Genomic DNA, 22,543 nt, shown 5'->3' with positions numbered 1-22,543 from the left:
GAGCACCCTACTAAAGAAAGGTAGTGGTTGTGCATTCTGTCCAGGTCTTTTTTGGCTTTAAATATTATGGGTTCAATATTCCTATCAACAGTCTTATCCAGATCTGCCGAGATACTAATCCCTAAATATACAGCAGAATCAACAACTCGTACGTCATTACAGACTGCCCCCTTATTCTTAATTATCTGGGTCTTAGGACCATTTAACCCGTAGCCTGAAACCTGACCAAATACCAGGGCTTCTGATTCCACCTCGACTATAGCGCTAGCGGGTAAAGGGGTCACTATAGCCACGTCATCTGCGTATGTCAGAGTTTTAAAATCTTGACCTTGGGCCTTTATCGAAAGAATCTTATCGTTTGCTTCCAATTTACGAATCAGTGGGTCAATATATACCGCGAATAAAAGCGGCAAACATGGGCACCCTTGACGAGTGCCACGCTTAATCTGCAAGGACGCCATATAGCCTCCATTGACTCTAAGTCGAGCTGTGGGAGCTCCATAAAGAGCCTGGACTGCATTGATAAATCCCTCGCCAATACCACACCACCTCAAGGCCATCCAGAGGTAGTCCCAGGAGACCCGATCAAATGCCTTTTCTGCATCCAGCAGCATGACCGCCATAGGGTCTCCTGAGACTTCCATGGCATCGAAGAGGGTGATAACTTTACGGACATGCTGTGTAGTACCCCTCCCTGGAATGAAACCATGCTGGGTGGGACTAACCAATTCACCTATAATCTTGCAGAGCCTAAGAGCCATTGCCTTAGAGAACATTTTTGCGTCCGAGTTCATAAGAGTTATAGGTCTATAAGACCCTGGCTCTAGAGGTGATTTACCTTTTTTCATTATTACCACTATATCGGCGCCTGCCCAGGAACTTGGTACGGAATTTCCTAATTGAGCCTGTAGTGCTGTGTCTACCAAATTAAGACGGATTACCTACTGGAAAACTTGATAAAATTCAATGGGGATCTGATCGGGTCCCGCGGCTTTACCCGATGGGAGACTATTCAATGCTACGAAAATCTCTTCGGGAGTCAAAGGTGCATCAAGTACCTCCCTATCCCCTTCAGAAAGTAGAGGAGCAGAAATATCCCCTTGGATAGCTGTAAGGTCTCTTGGCTGATCCTCGCTATATAACCTAGCGTAAAATTGTCTAAAAACCTCTCGGATCCCATCAGGGTCAATAACTGTACCCCCCTTACCATCCGAAATCTCCTTAACTTCTCCAGAGGCCGCTTTCTGCCTTTTGCGGACTGCCAGAGTATGCCCAACATGCTCACTCAGTTCATGACATTGCTCCTTTTTTATATTAAAATGAGCAGCCGCCATACTAGCAATGCTCTCCACTGCTTCCGCCTTTGCGCATACAACTTTAAGGTGCGCCTGATCCAGGGAGACCCTGGAGAGAATTGCTAAATTTAGTTCCTCCTCTGCGTCAGTAACTGTTTTAGCCAGCTTTTTTGCTCTTAACTCCTCCTGCTTTTGTTTATATAAGCTAAAACTCAACGTCTCCCCGCGGACGCCCGCCTTAAAAGCATCCCAAGTTACCCCTGAAGAAGTGCTACCTCTATTAATCTCCCAGTAGGTAACTATCCAATCCTTCATATGTTTAAAATTACTTTCATCTTTAAGTAATCCTCTTTCAAAAGTCCATATCCGCTCCAGCCTAACTGCTCTTGTAAATTTTAATGTTAACACCAGCAGATTATGGTCAGAAAAAATCCGATGCAATTTCACAATCTGACTTCTTGACAACAAGGAATTTTATATAAAAAAATAATCCAATCTGACACAGACCTTATGTGGGGCAGAATAGTAGGTACTACCAGAATCAAAGGGCTTCAAACGTGCCCACACGACTGTTAAGGAGTTGTGCCGAGCCAGATTAACTATTGCTCGACATGTTTTTTTTTTTGCGACCGACATAGCAATGTCCCACTTCCGTACCTAGCCCCCCCTACACCATTTCTATTAAAATCTCCGCATAGGATAACCGGCTCAGGCCATGAGGCTAGCTCTAAGTCTAAAAACTCAAATATATCCGGATCATCCTCAGTAGATCCATATACCGATCCTATAGTAACCACTTCATCGTTTATTAGGCATTCCAGGAGGACCCATCTACCCCATTGATCTTCCTTCTTTCTTTTAACTATAACATCATTTCTTTTAGAAAGTATGGCAACCCCTCTAGTCTTAGCCCCCTGTTTCGTATGAGCAAGTAAAAAAAAAACAGCTGCTCTAGTAAATAGCCCCTTGACCCCTCTACATGCGTCTCCTGTAGGCAAACGAAATCCAATCGCATTGATCTCAAAATGGCCGTGACTCGTTGCCTTTTCAGATGATCATTCAGCCCACACACATTAACCGAAGCAATCTGCACACTCATTAAAACACATCAAATACCTGTCCCATCCAATTGACCAGTGAATCAATACGCAAATTCCTCTTCCCCCCATTCTGAACTCCTATTTTACCCCATTCTTGCTACACCTCGTGTGTCCACCCAACCATCTCAGATGCCGTGCTGTGCTATACCATATGAACCCCCAATCCTCTCCCAACCCCCCCCAGCCTAGGGCCCCTCCCCCCAGTCTCCCCCACCCCCCTTACAGGCAAATAGGTCACTCATGGCCTATGTGTGACAGCTTAGACTGTAGCAAGTCACCCCCCTTCCTATTGTTTCCACCCTTTGTGTCCCTTTGTACCACCTAAATCTCAAATATCTAAAAAAAAATCCCCCTAACTATGCATAATCCGAGCCAAGGCCCCTCCCTGTTAAATGGTAGCGGTAGTTTCAGTCGCTAACCTTTCAAGTATTGCCCGGCGGTAATCGCCTCTTATACCATTCGATGATTAACCAACAAAAGAGGCAGGCGCCGGAGACTGGAAGGCAGGAAACAAAGTTTTATTCCGTCGGAGCAGAACACGTCAGATCGGACAGCAAGGTATCGTCTCGAGGTGCTCTAACCACATCTCTGAGGCCTGGCCTCTTATACACAGGTTTATTGCTTTATTACACGTGATACATTCTTGTTGAGACTTTGATGTACAGAAAGACATCCTTGGAATCCCCACTTCAAGCTTGTTCCCACACATATCTACAGTAGAAGTCCCCACCCCACCCACAGTAGGAGATGGCTATCACACAGCTGGACATTCCGCCAATTCCCGGGGGTGTGTGCGACTGGTCGGGTCTCAGGGGGTGGGGGCCTTGATCTACTGTAATCCCTTTGATGTGAGGTGTTTCCCTTACAGTAGGGGCAATAAACTGCGGTGTTGGTCAGGCGCGGGATGTGGTTCAATGGCAGGGTCGCGCAGAAGGAGAGGGTTTATGGCCCATGTATGAGAGAGCGGGGGTGGCCGGCGCGCGGGGGATGTTTGCAGCGCCTGAGGGACGCGCTGGCGATCGGCAATGAGACCATGGTGCCTAAAATGGCCGTCGCGCGTTTTTTGCGTGTGGCGCTTGGGGAGAGACAAGATGGCGCAGATAATGTTCAGATACGAACTAAATTTCCACAGTCCTCCCTTTTAACATATCTCGCCAGCTTGTTTAGTTCGGATCTATCCCCATAATACCACGTACTTCTACTTCGCACAGGGCTTTCATTCGTTCAGCTTCAAAGTTCAGAGTCTTAGGACAGACAGGAATAATCTGACACAATTGTACATAATTTCATGTAGTTGATGTGATAGGCGGGGAGGTAGTGCATACAAAATTACATCAGCTGCGTCATATGTCAGATCCGGAGATAGGAGGAGGGAAGCTCGCTTGAACACAAACAGGACACCGTAAAAATGTTCTGGCAAAACAAGGAATATTACGTACATTACTTAAGGCCTAGACTTCGTGTGGATCAAACTAGACAGCATAGTCATGTGCACGGCTGATGTTATACAATTGTCATTATACAAAGTTAATGTTTCTTAACTATCAGTGTACAGTTGGGAGTGACCGATGTGATATCTTGAAAACTCGATTGGAAGATAGTCAATACGAAAGTGGTTGGGAGAGGAATTCAACTCAACATGAGTTACAGTCAGAGGGGGGGGTGGCAATGTCCGAAAGGGAGTTCTTCTTTCCAGTGTCCTATTACAGCGAGCCATCACTGGTAAGCTCTCGTTGTTCTTCTTCTTTCGTTGGCACTGTTGAGCACCGGCGGTGGAGCTAAGGTCCAGCTCAAATCCATGTTTTCACGTTGCAGGGTGTGACCATTCTTTGCTCTCGGATCACAGTCCTGTTTTGTCCTGTTCCCTAACTGATCTTATCATAGGTACCTTGAGACGGGGTACCCGCATTTCGTTCTTTTTTTGTCAAGTCAAGTTCAAAATCCCATATGAAAAAGGGGGGGGATAGGGGCGTGCTTCTGGGAGGCCGAGGGAAGAGGGGGTGGAGTGGGATCGGATCAAAAAGCGGACCAAGGAGAGCAGAATCTTTTAGCACTGAGCCCATCAATCGGGCTCGACGGGCTGGGACTTCAGGCACGAGCTGATCAGTGAGCAGGGGGGGGGGGGCTTCGGGATAGCCCTTCTTTTTATCGCTTTCCATGCTGAGAATGGTGCCTCGTCCCGCATCTTTTTGCTCCGTGGCTCCCCCTTGGTCGAGGCCATGGATGTTCCATGATCCGCAGCCAGGCTGTGCGTCACGTCCGACCCCTCTCCTCCGATGACCGCATGTTATCTTTGAATGAGTACAAGAAACAAAATCTTAGAGAACTGGTAGGGAAGACGTTTACACACTTAATTCCCTCTCCCAACCCCAAGTAGTCGGGGAAACGTTTATCGGTCACTCTATGGTGGATGTCTATTAACTCTTATGTCGGTGTATGCTACTAACTCATTAATCATTGCTGTGGTGCAGGTTTGCGAGTGTTCCTGCAAATTTCCATCATCAGGTCTGCTAGGTGTTCATTCTTGTACCTTATAAACGTGGCAACATTCGAACCGGCTTCTCCGGTAGAGACTCGTCTTTCTAACACAAGCCCTGTTGATTCATATTTTTCTCCAGGGACTGCTAAGTTTATGAAAAAGTGCGAGGTGCTACTGTCATGGGCTCACAAATATCTGTTTCGGGGAGGAACACAAGCTAAACATTTTTCTTGCTGGAGACAATAGTTAACCTTTATCAGTTTTAGGCGATGTATCTTTAAAAACAAGGTCATCAGCTGTATTGCTTAAAATATCCGGGGACGGCTAGTATAGAACTGGGACTATTCTGGAAGGACGGGGTGCTTAGACGCTCTATTTCTGTGCAATGGGCGGGGCGATTCTGAGCGATGGAGGTGGAGTCGTTAGAGCCCTAAAACAACAAATACCACTGACATATAGTTCCCGTTATAAGGGCCAGATTGGGAGACATCAGTCGTCTTACCTGTCCTTTCTTTCTCAGCCAATTAAGTTCCATCATTTCACAGAAAGGAGAGGTAGTAGTGTGGCAAAAATACGGTTGTTTTGCTTCTGTCAATTTGTTCGAACACTGTCGCGTTTAGGCCAATTATACATATACTGAGGAGGTACAGTGTCGTCATTTATTCAAAAAGAGGGCAAGGGAGCCTTCAGCGAGGAGAGAGAGAGAGAGAGAGAGAGAGAGAGAGAGAGAGAGAGAGAGAGAGAGAAAGAGAGAGAAAGAGAGAGAGAGAGAGAGAGAGAGAGAGAGATAGAGAGAGAGAGTGAGAGAGAGTGAGAGAGAGAGACGTGCGCACCAAGTAGGCTATTTGGCACACGTACGACATGAAACGAGAGAGAGAGAGAGAGACAAACGTGTACGATAATAGGCTACTTGGTGTACACATAACATAGAGCAGCACGGGTCAGTTTTACATACAAAAACACAAGTTGGGGGAAAACATAAATTCAACGTTCTAGTACACACAAATACCGGGTAGGGTGTAACAGTACATACATCAAGCGCAGAAACCTAAGACGAAGAAAACAGAGCTATTCTGGGTAAGGGGACCTTTCCTTTCCTGTCCTTTTTCTATGCGTGCGGCGTATTTTCAGTATTTTCCATAATTCATTTTGGGGGGGGGGGGGTCGAACTTTTTACTCCCCTCCCTTTCTGGGCAATTTTGTTGGAGGCCTCATTTTTAAAAAACGTACTCCTCTTTTTCCGGTCGGACATTAGTCCAGTCGTGTTTATACTCACGGTGGAATCTTCCAACCCCTGGGCAGGCGGTGATCCAAACTGAGGCAGAGGAGGGGTATCGGTCGGACGTTCGATGGTACAACTCTTATTTTCTAAGTGGGTGGAAGAAGTGGTGAATCTAGAACATGCCAGTATCCCTAACTTCGGGGTTGGGGGGGGGTTTGAATGAACCCCGACCTGGGGTATTCTTAACTTCTCTCGTTCAGTCAGCACACAAATCGACTCACTGTTGGCACATTTGGGTTATCAGTTGGAGTCGGGTTCGTCGTACCGAAATGACCCTTCAAGTTTCTGGTGTAAGTCACCCTCCAATTTACTAGCTTCCGGGAGAGGGAGAGTCGTTTCTTCAAACAAGGAGTTACCATATTCGGGCTTATTTTCCCATCCCCTTGATCGATAGACAAGCATTTCAGTCATACAAAGACGTTCTCTCCAGCGACCCAGGCATATGCAATACATACACATTCATACCGTACAATCAGGGCACGTACGCACAGTCATACCATACAGTTTTTCACGTTCCCAGTGATGGTCTGCATTCCACGCACCATCTCATAGCGCTTGCCTATTTCTTTCCCTACATGGAGCACGGTGCGGTCTATGTCCACTCCATTCTTCAGTCGGAACTCCGATGTAACCTACAGAGAAGAAAAGAAGGGGGGGGGCAGCATTCAAAGCACATCAGCGCGCATAAACACGGAAAAGTTCTACTTACCACGTACCAGACTAGCTGCAGGAACGTATAATACCACAGATCTTGACTATCCTTTTCGCATTTTTTTTTTCTGTGTACTATATCCTTCCTTTCTACCATACCAAAAATGCTTCATTTTATTTGTCCCCAAATTTGAGTTCCCTCTTCGTGCATTTGTTTCTCAATTAGTCGTATATTATGGGACAAAATACCATACCTTACATTCGGCAGATACCTTAAGCTACAGTCAACCATTTTCTAACAACTCCGGAAAAAGACAGGTGTGATGGATACAAATTTTCACCAATCCAAAATTCAGGAAAAGGGTCTGCATTATCTGTCTTCTATTGTTTGGGAATGACAGCCATTATTCAAAACCTTACCAACCTAGGCGATTGTTATGATGCTGATTCCATAATTCCTTCGAAAACCCTTTATTGTGAAAATGTCAGTATACAAATACGGGCCTACAACCGTATAGGCCGGCCACGGTGCAAGAGGCGTCGAGTATCATGAGCAACACTACCTTAACGCAAAAATAAAAATAATCAATAATGAGGAGACCAGCATCAATAAGGTTGTTCGCATGCCCAGTCAGTACCCTCCCCATCCCCTGCCACCATGTGCAAAAAGATCGAATACATATCCCTTAACATCAATGCCCAGTAACCGGAACGCCATAAGGAGTTGTAGGTCCCTCCTACATCGGCGCCATTTTGGGGCGAGGTCGGGTGGGTCCAGGGTACAGTCTAAATGTTTCCACTAACTAGCGGCCGGACCAGAATCCCTTTCGGCAGTTCAAAAATTCTGAGTAACGCCAACAGAAAGAACAGACAGCATGAACCGTGACTCGAAGGTGGGGAAACCAAAGTTTTTCTTTTTCCTACCGGGTCATGCTGAGGTTCCACCGGAACTGATTCGAGTTGGTAGTCTACAGTGTCTCCTGGTAATTCAAACAGAAGCTGGCGTCAGCATGAGGGCACCACCATCTCGCAGCAACGCCGTGGTCCTTTCGGAGAGCGGGACAGCAGGCGTGTCTCTCTGCCGACGCCCTGAATCAGTCTCTCTCACGGCACCAAATGGGGACAATATGGCTGCCGCCCGGGGCAAAGACAAGTTAATGTGGAATGATCGAGCAATAGTGGCGGTTGCCCCCACCGGAAGTCCGCGGGAGTCGAAGGCTAATGACTCCCGTAGAATCTGCAAAGCTGAGAGGACGTCTTCAAGGGTGGGGCCCATGCCCGTGCAGGCAAGCTTCCGAGTTCCAAGGTAGCCCAGAGCCATCTTAGTGGACCAGGCCCGAATCCGAAGAGCCGGCCGCCATTTTGAGAGTCCTGTGGTAGCAGCAGTTCTCCACCACAACCACCGGAGTGGGTCCCCCGACCAACCAACTGTGGGGGCCCACTTCTTGGGCGGAACGCTAATGGAAACTTGGTGCAGAAAGGAACCTCTGCCTGGGTGGTCGTCCGGCAGGTGAAACGTTAATGGCTACCCTGCTGCAGCTGGCCGGCGAGTGAAACGCTAAGGGGCGCTCTCTCAGCTGGTCGGAGAGTGAAACGCTAAGGGGTGCTCTCTTCAGCTGGTCGGCTAGTGAAACGCTAAGGGGTGCCCTACTGCAACTGAGGAGCCTCCACCTGGGGAGGCGGGGGAGGCCCGTTCGCGTCGCCTCCCCCCAGGGCACCCCACGCCGTCTTTCTATGCTGCATTTGTAGGATGGCCAGACCAGTGCAACAACTTGCTGGACACCACCTCAGTGCCGTCCGGATCTCGGCGCGCCGTGTTGCCTCCGGCCTATTCGCACAACAGTCAGCCACTGATGCCGCCTCACAGGCCGATGGATTTTGTGGGCGTGTTTATAGCCCAAAGCCGACTAAAAGACAGACCAAAGCATCCCAGTGTTGCTACTCCGAGGAAGGAGGGGCATGGACTGTGTCAAGCGGACGGTGAATGCTTTGGGATGGATGTTGCGGCAGGCTGCCATGTAAATAGTTGTTTAAAAAGAGTGTTTTAACGTGTTTACCCTGTTGGAGTGTTGCATATACCTACAAGTTTTTAAAGCGTTTTAATCATACTACTTTGTTGGAGTGTTGTGTTCTTGTTTTTGATTAGCTTCCTTTCTCTCCTTTATTTCTTCCTCTAACTTTCTGGCGACAAGGTGAGCTGCCTTTTGTAGTTCTTTTTCTGCCTTTACTTCGTCTCTCTTTTTCCGTTGTGTTGTTTCTTTGCGCCACATGCCGATACTGTCGAGCATAGTGGGCGTCGTTTTATTGCTACGTAGAGCTATTTCTAGCGTTTCTATTTTATGGTCATCCAAGGATCCCATCAGTGGCCACTGACTTTCGGAGTCCTTCTTTGTATATTTATGCCATAGTTTGCTATAAGCTACAGCGACTAGTCCATATTTAGTAAACATGTCCTTATTAGGGGTGCCTTCCAGTGGAGCCGGATGGTTCATCTCTAATAAGCGGTCCGGGCAGAACCAACTACCAATCAGTGGGGAGAAGATAGGCATGACGGGTTACAACGGGGACAAAAGTCTGCACTACCTATCTTTTCACTGCTTGCAAAGACTAGACAGAATATCTCTATTCCACGTTATTTGTAAGCAGAGAATACCTCCAAAGAACCAATATCGAACAACCAGTGTTCGGACAATCAATCAATGGGGAGAAAAATAGGCACGACAGATTACAAAGGGGGACAAAAGTCCGCGTTACCTACCCTTCACTATCTGCAAAGACTAGACAGAATATTTCTATTCTACGTTATTTGCAAACAGAGAATATCTCAAAGAGCACTATTCTTCAAAAACAATCAATGTTCGGACAATCAATCAGTGGGGAGAAAAATAGGCACGACAGATTACAAAGGGGGACAAAAGTCCGCGTTACCTACCCTTCACTATCTGCAAAGGGAGAGAGAGTATTTCTACTCTTTCCCGTTTGTAGGCAGTGATTATCTCAAAAAGAACAATCAAATAAGCAATACTAGTATTTTCAATCAATCAATCAATCGTTTCGCAATTTGTCGTGTTACACGACCTTACCCGGACCGCATGGACAGTTTCTCGTCTTCCGTCTCCAGCGCCTGATCGTCCTCTACTCTCCGTATTTGCCGCGGCACTCCTGATGGTTCACAGTCAGGACCGTAGATCACTCGAGAGAGGTCTGCTCGGAACCAGTGAAGTTCGGATGATCGGCTGCCAGACGAGGGTCTATCGGGCAGAAGCTCTTCCCGATCGTTGCAGTCGTTCACTCTGTCGTCGGGACCTCTCCCACTGGATCCACGTGTCGCTGATGGGCCCCACGTTTGGGACGCCAATTGTTAAATGGTAGCGGCAGTTTCAGTCGATAACCTTTCAAGTATTGCCCGGCGGTAATCGCCTATTATACCATTCGATGATTAACCAACAAAAGAGGCAGGCGCCGGAGACTGGAAGGCAGGAAACAAAGTTTTATTCCGTCGGAGCAGAACACGTCAGATCGGACAGCAAGGTATCGTCTCGAGGTGCTCTAACCACATCTCTGAGACCTGGCCTCTTATACACAGGTTTATTGCTTTATTACACGTGATACATTCTTGTTGAGTCTTTGATGTACAGAAAGACATCCTTGGAATCCCCACTTCAAGCTTGTTCCCACACATATCTACAGTAGAAGTCCCCACCCCACCCACAGTAGGAGATGGCTATCACACAGCTGGACATTCCGCCAATTCCCGGGGGTGTGTGCGACTGGTCGGGTCTCAGGGGGTGGGGGCCTTGATCTACTGTAATCCCTTTGATGTGAGGTGTTTCCCTTACAGTAGGGGCAATAAACTGCATCCGCAGGGCTAGGTGATGGCCTGGGATCGGTTCGGACAATCGGGCGCAGAGGAAGGGGGTTATCAAAAGGATGTATGACCATGTATGGGATGAAAGGAGGTGTTGGTCAGGCGCGGGATGTGGTTCCATGGCAGGGTCGCGCAGAAGGAGAGGGTTTATGGCCCATGTATGAGAGAGCGGGGGTGGCCGGCGCGCGGGGGATGTTTGCAGTGCCTGAGGGACGCGCTGGCGATCGGCAATGAGACCATGGTGCCTAAAATGGCCATCGCGCGTTTTCTGCGTGTGGCGCTTGGGGAGAGACAAGATGGCGCAGATAATGTTCAGATACGAACTAAATTTCCACATCCCTTATCTCCCCTTCTGCTCCTTCAGCTCTGCCAAATATTGTTGGGCCTTGACTTCGGAAAAAAACATTCTGACTTGCCCTTTGGCTATAACTTTAAGCCGCGCTGGATACAATAAATAGGCCTCACACCCAAGACCCTGAAATGGAGCAATCAACTGTCTTAGCCTCCACCTTCTTTCCACAGTAACGTGGCAAAAGTCCGGACGGTCAAAGAATGTAACACCGTTACATTCCTGACCAACCGAGTATATGCATTAAACCTACCAAGCCCATATTTTTTACAAAATGACGCCCAGATTTTATAGGTTGCCATCAATGTCTTGAATCTGGTTCTTTTAAAATAGCTGGGATCAGTATATTTAAGGAAGCAGTTCTCTGCCTTCTCACCGATGAGTATAGCATATATGTCAATAGAGCCTAATTTAACCTGTGGATCTGACGCGTCCCCTCCTGGCAGCCCACACATATACTGAAGGGCTGCTGCCCAATAGTACATCTTAAAATCAGGAACCGCCCAACCTCCCCTAGCCCTAGGAAGAGTCATAAAACGGAGGGCCCTCCTGGTTTTCCCGTGTGCCCAAATAAATCTATTGATTAAATGCTCCAGCGCCAAAAACCATTTAGCCTCAAATATCAATGGTATTGCCCTAAATAGATAGAGGAACTTGGGCAAAATAATCATTTTTACTACATTGGAGCACCCTACTAAAGAAAGGTAGTGGTTGTGCGCCTAGACTTCGGCTTTGCCTTATCCATAATTTCTTGCCTAAGAAGGAAATTACCAACATAGACAAGGATTGCCCTAGGTCTTTCAGCTTGAGACGCCCCATGGACTTTCCTTTGGGTCAGAGGAATCCAGTGAACTCTCTGCACCTCATTCTCCCAGTTCCAAGAAGGCATCTCGGGAAAGGCTCCCTTCAGGAAGTTGATGACAAACAACCCGATGTCCTGACCTTCAACCCCCTCAGCGACCCCCAGCAGCCTTATGTTGTTCCGCCTCTGGCGGTTCTCAAAATCCTCCAACTTCCATTGAACGTCCTCGACCGCCTTCTCTTGTGCCTCCTTAAATGTCTGCCACCTACTAACATCATCTTCCAATCTTCTTGTTCTTTCCTTCACATGAGCGACCCTATCTGCCATGTCTTCGTACAGTTTGTTCATCTTTCTCAGAGAGCCCTGTATCTTCTTTGTTGCCTGCTTTGCTCTCTGACTCTCTGTCCTAGCCTCTACCTGCATTTGCTTTAGGGTAGTGTAGCGGAGATCCATTGAAGGAGCCTGAGGTGGGCTGCTTAAATTATTCTACCCCGCCTGCGTGTTTGTGCTGCCACCATCTTGATATAACTGTGATGTGGTTGAGTAATCCCAAAGAAGTTTCCTGGCGGCCCCAGTGTTTGACGGACTAACTGGCAGTTTGGATTTTGACTTAGACCTCCTCTTGGCTGAGAACCCCTATGGGCCGCAGGCGCCTTCTGCACAGATGAGCTCACCACTGAGTCTGAGTCACTAGATAGGCTTCCTTCACTCGAAAGAAAGGAATCCGAGTCATCCTTGAGGGAGAAGAAATAATCCCCATCAGGTGAGCCAGTAATTCCCTTATCTTGGGTTAGCCCGTGTGACTGCCTTGAGATTGCCACATCTACGGCTTTTGGAAAGGTTACTGAGGGGGTCAGTGCTTGGCTACTCAAATTACCACTCATGGGGCCTTCTCCCCCCCCAGCCGCTCCCCCAGCAATCTCGAGCTCAGCACCCCGACATCATTCACCACCTCGTTCATGTTCATGTTCGTAGCACCAAGAGCGGCACTTTCTACCTCAATAGTCTGTGTGTCCTGAGCACTGCCTGTTAGCTCCGTGAGCTCAGTACTCTGCTCCCTTTGACTGTCGACAGACCCAGGGAGTGAGTGCAACATTGTTTCATCGCGTTGCCCAGTTACCAAACTTTCAGCGTCCTCGAGCACAGCGGCTCCAGCTCCAGCTGTCTCCGCCGACCTCGCAGTAAAAGACTCAATCAAGGTAGGCTGCCGCAGTGTGGTTTCCTTGGATTTGCCCACATCTCTTCCAATTTTAGCCACAGCGGCTTTCCGAATTGCTCCGGCAGAGTCTTTATTGCCGCCAGTCATGACGATCCCGCAGCAGCCATTGCCCTGCGATTCATCCGGCTTTTTAGTGATCACCCTGCGAGGCTGTCCCGTGCCACGCTGAGACGAGACCAGGGCCGTCGCGTCCTTCAGCGTTTCTTTAATTCCGCCTGCATCCTTCTGGTCTTTCTGGTCATTCTGTTCCTTCAGTTGTTTGGGACCCCTCGGCGCCATACTACACTTAGCTCTCCATCGCTGTAGCAGCCCTGATATACGACCAAGTTTATACTGCACAAAAATCACCAGCGGAGCAACTGAATGAGGAAACCACAGCCATAGATCGAATTCCTGTGCCCGAGCAGATAAGCGATGATTTATCCGGATAGGGACCAACAGCATTCTTTATATCACCATCAGAACGTAGAAAGGGGGGTAGAGATCTGCGACTTCTCGCTGCAGCCAGTCAGCGGCCATCTTGCCCCTACCAGCTTGAGGATCAATTAAAGAACTCAGTAAAGTTCAGATAAGAAAACTTTAGAGTATGAACTAGGAAAGAAGTCCGGTATGGATTTGTCTTCTTAAGTCAGTAAGAAAGGGGCATTTCGGCCGGCATTGCGCTTTTACCGAGGGCTGTCCCACTGCATTCACCATTTGTCCTTCTTCTGCCTTGTCTTCCTCCCCTTGTTCAGAGGGATTACATTGTTTACCACTTTTGGCCCTGCGGTTTTCCTGGTACCCGAAGACCAACACACGTTTGCAAAATGGTTTAATTTTCCACATTCTGCATGTTACTTTCCTTCTGCTAGCATCCTCCATGGTAATGCTCCTTTATATTGCGCACAGGGCTTTCGTTGCTTCACATCTTTCTAATTTTCAGTGGCGAGTTTGGAATTAGTGACCTGGTTTGTAGAGGGCGGCTTCCATATGGGAGGCCCAAGCTTTTATAGCTCCATTTGTCAGCAAGTACTCATAAACGAAGATGGCCTGGAAGGGTAACTTTATTTGGGTTGTTTCCTTCAACACCAGCAACCAACAGAAAGTCTAGAAGGAGCTCAATAAATTGAACATGAAGAGCTTAGCACTGCAGTGTCAAATTTGTGAATCTATATCTATACCAGTTTCAGCAGCAGAATGTACACGGAAGACCAAGACAGCCTTGCATCAATCGATACTGCTCTGCAGAGTGAAGCATTCATACCACAAGATGATGTTAGAGCAGTTATCCAAGTGTTAGTCTTATCTCACATTGATAGGGACAATGCTCTACTTGCTGTACTGCCTCCTCCATCAACTCTTCCCTTTCTTACCATCTCCATTGCATTGTTTACCCTCCACTTTTGTACAGTGCTATGTTGCTTTCTAGCAAGGTTAGCACTATATAAATTCACATACATAATTCCAATGCTCCCATGGAACTAATAACGGTGACCCGGAATGTATAGGAGGCAAACCATGGCATTGCATTCAAGATACCACTTACCACACAGCAGTACACATCTCCAACCTGTCTTTGTGGATATCATAGATTGACTGGACTTAGTATTGGAGACTAACATGACCATGGTTGACTACAAAGCTCCTAAATCCAGAAACCTATTTCGAAGGTGACGTAGGCCAAGAAAACCAAAAGCATGGCCACCATTTAAGTACCCACTTGATTTAGTGTGATTAAAAATATGCAAAAAGTTAGAATTAGTCCGGTGTGGCTGAGAGAGGACATAAACATAAACTGCCTGTTGGTGAACAGCCTCATTAAATTTAGGATGGTGAATATTGCATTGACTCTACATATGGTGTGGTACAAATCTATCACACTAGAAATCCCATTGTGGCCGGGAGATTAGTCCTGATGGCTGCTAAAGCACACAAATTTAGGTCATGAGATCTTATCGGAATTTCCACATTAATTGCATATGAAAAACTACTACCATGAAAACATTCTTAGACCTAAATAATGAATACCACTTACACAAATCCCAGTTTTTTAGATTTGTTCAGCTTAGGCAGATACTGGAACCAATATGTCCGAAGTTTAGACCCCTAGGTTATGCTGTCAAAAGACCTGGGCCATAGAAGTCTTCGACATTTCAGGGTACTTGGGGTTTCACACAAATGCAGCAAGGTGAGCGCTTCTGGTGGCATAATTATTTTAATTTCAAACTCTCTTGTTTTTTTTAAATGTCCCATAGGATAACCCTTCTTGGAGAAATCTGCTTGCCCCCAATCGCCCAGCCACAACAGCCTTCAAGACCTGCTGCAACATTTTTAAGGCAGTGAACATGGTAACGAAATTGGAAGAGCTTATAAGACACAACAGCAATATCAACAGACTGCACTCTAAAAAGTGTATGCATTAAAACACCAGATCCCAAGCATTTCCCTGCTATACTGTCATTATTTGCCACCCTGGGGTAGTCGCACTGTATTTTTTTTGCTGTTAGGTTCACATATTAAACCGGGGGTCAATGTATACGTTGAGCAGATGAAGGATCTCAAATTTCTGTTTACTGATCCTAAAGCCTTTCCTGCTTACTTTCCAATCCCACTTACAGGCAACTTCAATGACAATTTGATACTTTCAAATCTAAATAACACCTGGCATCATGTTGGCAATGAATTCTGGAGCACCCATAGAATGAGTCCAGGAGTACTGAATGGAAGATTATAATTGGTATTTATATAACTCTTACTACCCCTGACGAAGTGTCAAAGCACTTTTCGGTGAGTAGCATGTGTCACAAATGGGGTACAGCCGAGCTGGAATCCAAGGAGGAGGACATCGAGTGGTGGTGTGTTCCGCATCACGTAGACCAATTTCTGTTTTTAGAGACTGCAAACACGGAAGCCTGGACAGACGACCATGACCCCCGCAAAGATATGGAGTCTGCTGTACACCAACTTGTCTCCTTTAAAGGGAGTCGACTACCATCAGACTCCGCCCCTGAGAACGCCGTTATTCCCCACGTGGATAAGAATCCTGGATCCGGAAGAGATGAGAGGGAGGAAACGCCAGAGAGATTGTAGTATTATGCATTGTATTCATGCTGCACTACTGTTTCTTTAAATCATACTATTCTAGTTTAGAACGAAGAGATATCATACATGTGTATTCTACTTGCAGTCAGTTATTTGTTGTCTTAGACTAGGGTCAGTCGCTCTTACTATAACTCAAGCTATCATTACATAGCTTATTGAATATTTGATTATTAAATCAGCCATCAATCAAATCTGCACCTGCTGGAATTCTTACGATCATCTGCATTACTATAATTGGTACCAGGAGTGGGGTGGTCATCGCAAAGTTAATCTCTATGCCGATTTATGCATGAGGAAACTTCACCGGACCACTTCATGGAGACTGGCATGTCCGCGGCTTTCTATTACTTAAAGGAAGTTTCAGAATTCATATAAGGGGTGATTTTAGAAAAACTGACTGTTTTTCAGTGGATCTGTGGTGCTACGTTGTTCAACTTCGGCGTGCCGAGACTTCGATCACGGAAGCCAAGTGAGACAGGTCAGAATTTGCCACAGATTTGTGTTTTTGCTCTAATAGACGAGTTTGGAAAATATGGGACGCTGTTACTAACTGGCATTATTTAAAAAAGACGAACGACATTGCTTACCTCGAGGTAGCGTTTTAAGCTCGAGACACAATTTTGTCTCCGACATCTCCAGTATTCCAGCATTCCAGCGCTTTGGCTCCGTGCGCTCCATGCTCCTCTGATCTTGTTGCATTGCACTCTGGGAAGCGTCGTGACGTCCTACCGCGCAGACACATCGGCGGCCATTTTAAGTTGGGAAAGAAGTTTATTTTTATGCTGAAAGTCGAGATTCATGTAAACAAATAAATAAACGGTCATAACTTCTATAAAAGGCTCAAAGAAACGCAGCGATCGACGCAGTAATCCATTCCACGCTTTCAGTCTTCATAAAGTGAGTGTACAATGTCTTTGTTTGTGTGGCACACGGTGATTCACACACCTTTATCCTGTTTGACTTTTACAAAAGAGCTTAATGAGACCTTGATGCACAAAATTTATCATTTTATCAACTTTAAAAAAATAAATAAAATAATTAAATTAAATCTTGTTTATATATATTGGAAAATAAATTACTTTAAGCAGCAAAAGCTAAGTTTTGGTTTACTTTAGATGGCTTCAAGTCAGGGTGTCATCCAGCCAGCGCCATTTTTATTGAAACCGGGTAAACCTGATCTCAAATGGGCAGAATGGCTTAGAGACTTTGAGAACTATCTGACAGCAATCGACGCAAATGACTATTCACTAGAAAGGAAATTGGCCTTATTAGTGAACCATCTGGGTACAGCAGGTAGAAGAGTTTTTGATAACTTACCCAGACATCCTTCTCCTTCTTCAGAGGACTCAGATTTGAACGTTTATATTGAAGGAAAATTGTGTAGAAGATTACATAGCAACATTGAGAGTGTTAGCTGAAAAATGTGAATTTGGTCCTGATATTGATACTTATATTAGAGATCAATTTGTATTTCATTGTTTCTCCAAGAAAATTCAAGAGCGTTTACTTACCTCACGCAATCCGAGTTTGGCTGAAACAATTGACATAGCAAAAAGCATTGAGAGGTCGATTGTTACGTCCAAAGTTTTGTCTAATCAGTCTAATCAAATGTTAACCTCTCCTACACAGACAGCCATACAACCTACATGTTCTTCAAATGTGAGCTTAGTTTCTGATGACAATGCCATATGTGCCATCAATAATAGGCAAACGTACTACAAGAATAAGAATTACAAAAGTCAACCTCCAAGAGGACAATTGGTTTCCTTTCGGTGTGGCTCAAAAAGCCACATAGGGAACAATCCTGGTTGTCCTGCATTGGGGAAAAAGTGTACTAAATGTCATAAGATTGGGCATTTTTAAGGAGCTTGTAGAAGTAACATGAATGCCAATTTAAGTAAAGTTAAAATGTCTAATATAAATCTGGAGGGTCAAGAGATACAAGACTGCACTTCACAATTCGCAAATGTCGTAGTCACCATTGAAGTGCCAGAATCGTTGGGAAAACCGATAAGGGTCCTTTGGTTGACATGATTATTGATGGGAAAACAATATTAGCAATGGCTGGTTGAGGAGCTCCTGTTACTATTATTGCAGACAATACATTCTATAAGTTTTGGAAACTGAAATGCCACTTATAGCTCCCGACATTAACCCAAAGGCATTCGGAGAACAAGACATAGATCTCCTTGGGTATTTTTGAGACAAAGTAGAGTGCCTTGGGAGAGCTGTTAAAACGAAGATCTATGTGGCTATTAGAGGAAGAGACATTATAGGTTGGAAAGACCTTGCCCTTCTGGGCATAATATTACGCCCTGGACAAGATCCTCCTATAGTACTTGGTGATGTCCCTTCCAACATTGTAGCATGTATTCAATCTGACATGAAGGTAGAAAACATTATAAGTCTCTTTCCAAATGTATGCAAAAACACAGTGGGAGTGGTGAGAGGAAACAAACACAACATAATATTGAAAAAGAATGCTGCACCGACAATACATAAAGTGAGACCAGTACCACTTAGTATCAGAGAGGATTTTGAAAACCATGCTCAACAATTTACAAAGTGAAGGCCCCTATCCCCTATCAACTCCTCAGAATGGATTAGTCCAGTTGTTTTACGGGGAAAAAATGGGGACCTTAGGTTATGCGTAGATTTAAGATCTATAAACCAGAATATACTTGTAGATTGTCATCCTTTGCCTCTCATACAAGAGATGTTAGCAAAAATAGGGAAGTCCAAATTCTTTTCCACCATCGATTTACTCTCCGCCTATCACCAGATCAAACTTTCTCAAGATTGTCAAGCTCTCACGGCATTCGTGACTCCTTTTGGAGCATATAAATATTTAAGATTGCCATTTGGGCTGGCATCAGCCGCAAGTGTATTTCAAAAGTTAATGGACAATCTATTTGGTGAAATCCCACAAGTACAAGCATACCAGGATGATGTACTAATTCATACTGAGAGTGAAGAAGAACACATAACAATTCTTAAAAAGGTATTACTTATCTTGCAAGAGAGAGGTATGACACTTAAAGCAAACAAATGTAAGTGTTTGGTCAACAATGTAGAATATTTAGGACATAATATTTCAAGTGAAGGCATTAAACCAAAGTTTTGCAACTTAGAAGCAATACGCGATGCACCATCTCCTGCAGACAAAGAACGCTTAAGCTCATTTCTTGGTTTATGTGAATACTATGCCAGATTTGTACCAGGTTATGCTCAAGTCATCCAACCATTAAGACAACTCCTTAAAAAAGGCATAAAGTTTGAGTGGAATGATGCACTATGTCAAGTTTTTGAGGGAGTGAAATCACTAGTCATGAATGCACCAGCATTACATCTCTTTGTTTCAAATGCAAAATCATTTCTGTCAGTAGATGCTAGTCAGAAAGGACTGGGCGCAGTATTTGGACAATGGATTGATGGAAAAGACAAGACCATAGCATTTGCCTCTCGTACTTTAACATCAGCAGAGTGCAATTACAGCACAATTGAACGGGAGGCACTTGCCATCGTCTGGTCAGTACAAAAGTTTAAAACATATATTTGGGGCACATGTTGTGACATTTTTACAGATCATAAACCTTTGATCTCACTGTTATGTGGTAATGGTTTGGGGAAGTCTTCAGCAAGGCTAGTTAGACTTTTATCCAAACTCCAAGAATATAATCTCAACATCAAGTATATTCAGGGTGGTAAAAATATCCGTGCTGACTGCCTCTCTCGCATACCTTTGCCTGATTGTAGTGAAGGTGAAGAGGACTCCAACAAAGATTGTGTAGTTGGTATCATAGATGCTGTCTCTAAATGTAATGGCAGCATATCACAAGAGGAGTGGGCCTCAGCTATGGAACATGATGAAACTCTTAAAAAAGTGGAAATTTTTAACGAAAGTAAATGGCCAGCTATTAAAAGTTTAAGTAATGATATCAAAGCTTTTGCCCAAATTAGTGAGCAGATATCGTTTGAAAATGGAGTATGTGTGAGAGATGGGTTGTTTGTTCCACCTATATCTCTAAGAGAGAAGTTAATAAATATTGCTCACAATGGTCATTTAGGAATTTCTGCAACACTTAAGGCTATTAAAAGCATTTACTGGTGGCCTGGAATGGACAAACAGGTGGCACTGTTCATAGATAATTGTCCCACTTGTGTCGTCTCAGACAAACATTGGAAAGTTCACACGAAGCCTTTAATTAATGTTCCTTTCCCAGACTTCCCATGGGACAAAATTGCAATAGATTTTTCAGGGCCTTTTAATTTGCTGCCCCTAGAGAAAAGATACTGTTTAGTTGCCATAGATTACCATTCCAAATGGTTGTATATTTTTCAGGGCCTTTTAATTTGCTGCCCCTAGAGAAAAGATACTGTTTAGTTGCCATAGATTACCATTCCAAATGGTTGTATTATTCATTTGTTCAAGCTCCAAATTCAAACAATGTTGTTTCATTTCTACAAAACATTTTTAAAATTGAGGGTACCCCGAACTACGTTGTCACTGACAATGGGCAACATTTCACTTCTCAATGCTTCACTAGTTTTCTAGAGAATGCTGAGATAAAACACTGTTGTGTTGCTTTATACAGCCCTTCCTCAAACGGTTTGGTTGAGAGGGCAAATCGTTTCATTAAAGAAGGGGTTCAAGGTGCCATTGCAACAAATGTAGATGTAGGAATTTTCTTGCAAACAAAGGTCTGGGCCTATCTGACAACACCCCATTCCACAACTGGAATCACACCATTTAAAGCACTCAGAGGAAGGGAAGCTAAATCTAAATTATTCCACAGTGGTTTAATGAATTGGAGGTAGGCTCAGCTCTACTTGAAAAAAGAAACAACATGACAGATCATCAAGAGGTAAAATCCAGAGTCTTACATAAACAGTCTGTCCAAAAGGAGTTTTATGATAGTAAATCAACTCATCATGTTCCACCCCTCAATGTTGATGATTGGGTTATTATAAGAAAACCTTTTAAAGTTTGTAAAGGGCAATCTAAGTTTACCTTACCAGTCAGAGTTGTCAAAGTTACAAAATCCTCTGTATTTTTAGGTGACAGAGGTTGGTGGAATAGAAATAGTGTCGTGAATGTTTCTGACAAACAAGTTGAGATGTTTAGGAAAATATATGCAAACAGATCTGATGAAGAAGATGATAGTTTCCTTTTTGGACCGGATTTGGCTAACAACATTAATGCAGATAATATCATTGTCAACCCTGCTTTGGATTCAACAACTAACTTGCCAAATCAGTCTTCAATCTCCTTGGATGTTGTACCCATGCGTGATCATCGCATTTGCAGGATTCCCAGTAAATTTAATGATTATGTATTATATTGATTATGTATTATATTAATTATTTTCACAATGTTCAAATGTTTGTTTTGTTTCATTGTATGGGGAGGGGGTATGTAGTATTATGCATTGTATTCATGCTGCACTACTATTTCTTTAAATCATACTATTCTAGTTTAGAACGAAGAGATGTCATACATGTGTATTCTACTTGCAGTCAGTTATTAGTTGTCTTAGACTAGGGTCAGTTGCTCTTACTATAACTCAAGCTATCATTACATAGCTTATTGAATATTTGATTATTAAATCAGCCATCAATCAAATCTGCGCCTGCTGGAATTCTTACGATCATCTGCATTACTACAGAGATCGACCGCTCAGAAGACAGAGATGGGAGATCGGAGTGCAAACCGAAGGAGGGTAACCCCCAGAATCCAAGACGAGTCCTTGGATGAGAGGAAGCGTCCTGGAAGAAGCCAAGAGGCCAACGAAGCAGCGAACCAACCCGCCACGCTCCTGGAAGAGCGTGGCTTACACAGATATGCGTGCGTCTCCAGGGGGAGGGGAGAGGCAACAGGCACGGCAGGGGAAATCACTAACAACTCCTAGGACTGCCGTACGCACGACTCCTCCCCCCTTTATAACCTATAACACACGTGGTGGTGGTGGTGGACTACCATCATCTGTGTGATCCCTCACTTTCCCTCCCCCAATAAGAGATAGGTAGTGTGACTGAAACACTTACCTTTATCCATTCTGTTTCCTTAAGGGGTACCGACCTGCTATCTGACTTCCTTGACGAAGGAACCTGGACCGACAGACCGGAAGACTTATGGTCCACATATAGGAGTTAAAGGAAAACGAAAGAAAGACTTAAAAATATATATAAATAAAAATAAATATTACTGGAAATTCCCCTACCGGTCCCGCCTGGTCATTTCAGTAGATGACAGCATGCTACTCCAGAACCCAAGGAGGATTTACTGGTGGGTTATTATAGGGAAAAATATGTGTTGATTTGAGCAATGCACATGTGAGTCTGTTAGTTTGATTAAAAAAGGAAAATGGATAGATAGAAAAGGGAAGAGTCTAGAGAGTGTTTATTTGGAGATCATAG

Source organism: Triturus cristatus, chromosome 1_1, assembly GCF_964204655.1.
Source record: "Triturus cristatus chromosome 1_1, aTriCri1.1, whole genome shotgun sequence".
NCBI classification, from domain to species: domain Eukaryota; kingdom Metazoa; phylum Chordata; class Amphibia; order Caudata; family Salamandridae; genus Triturus; species Triturus cristatus.
This window is presented reverse-complemented; position numbering follows the sequence as displayed.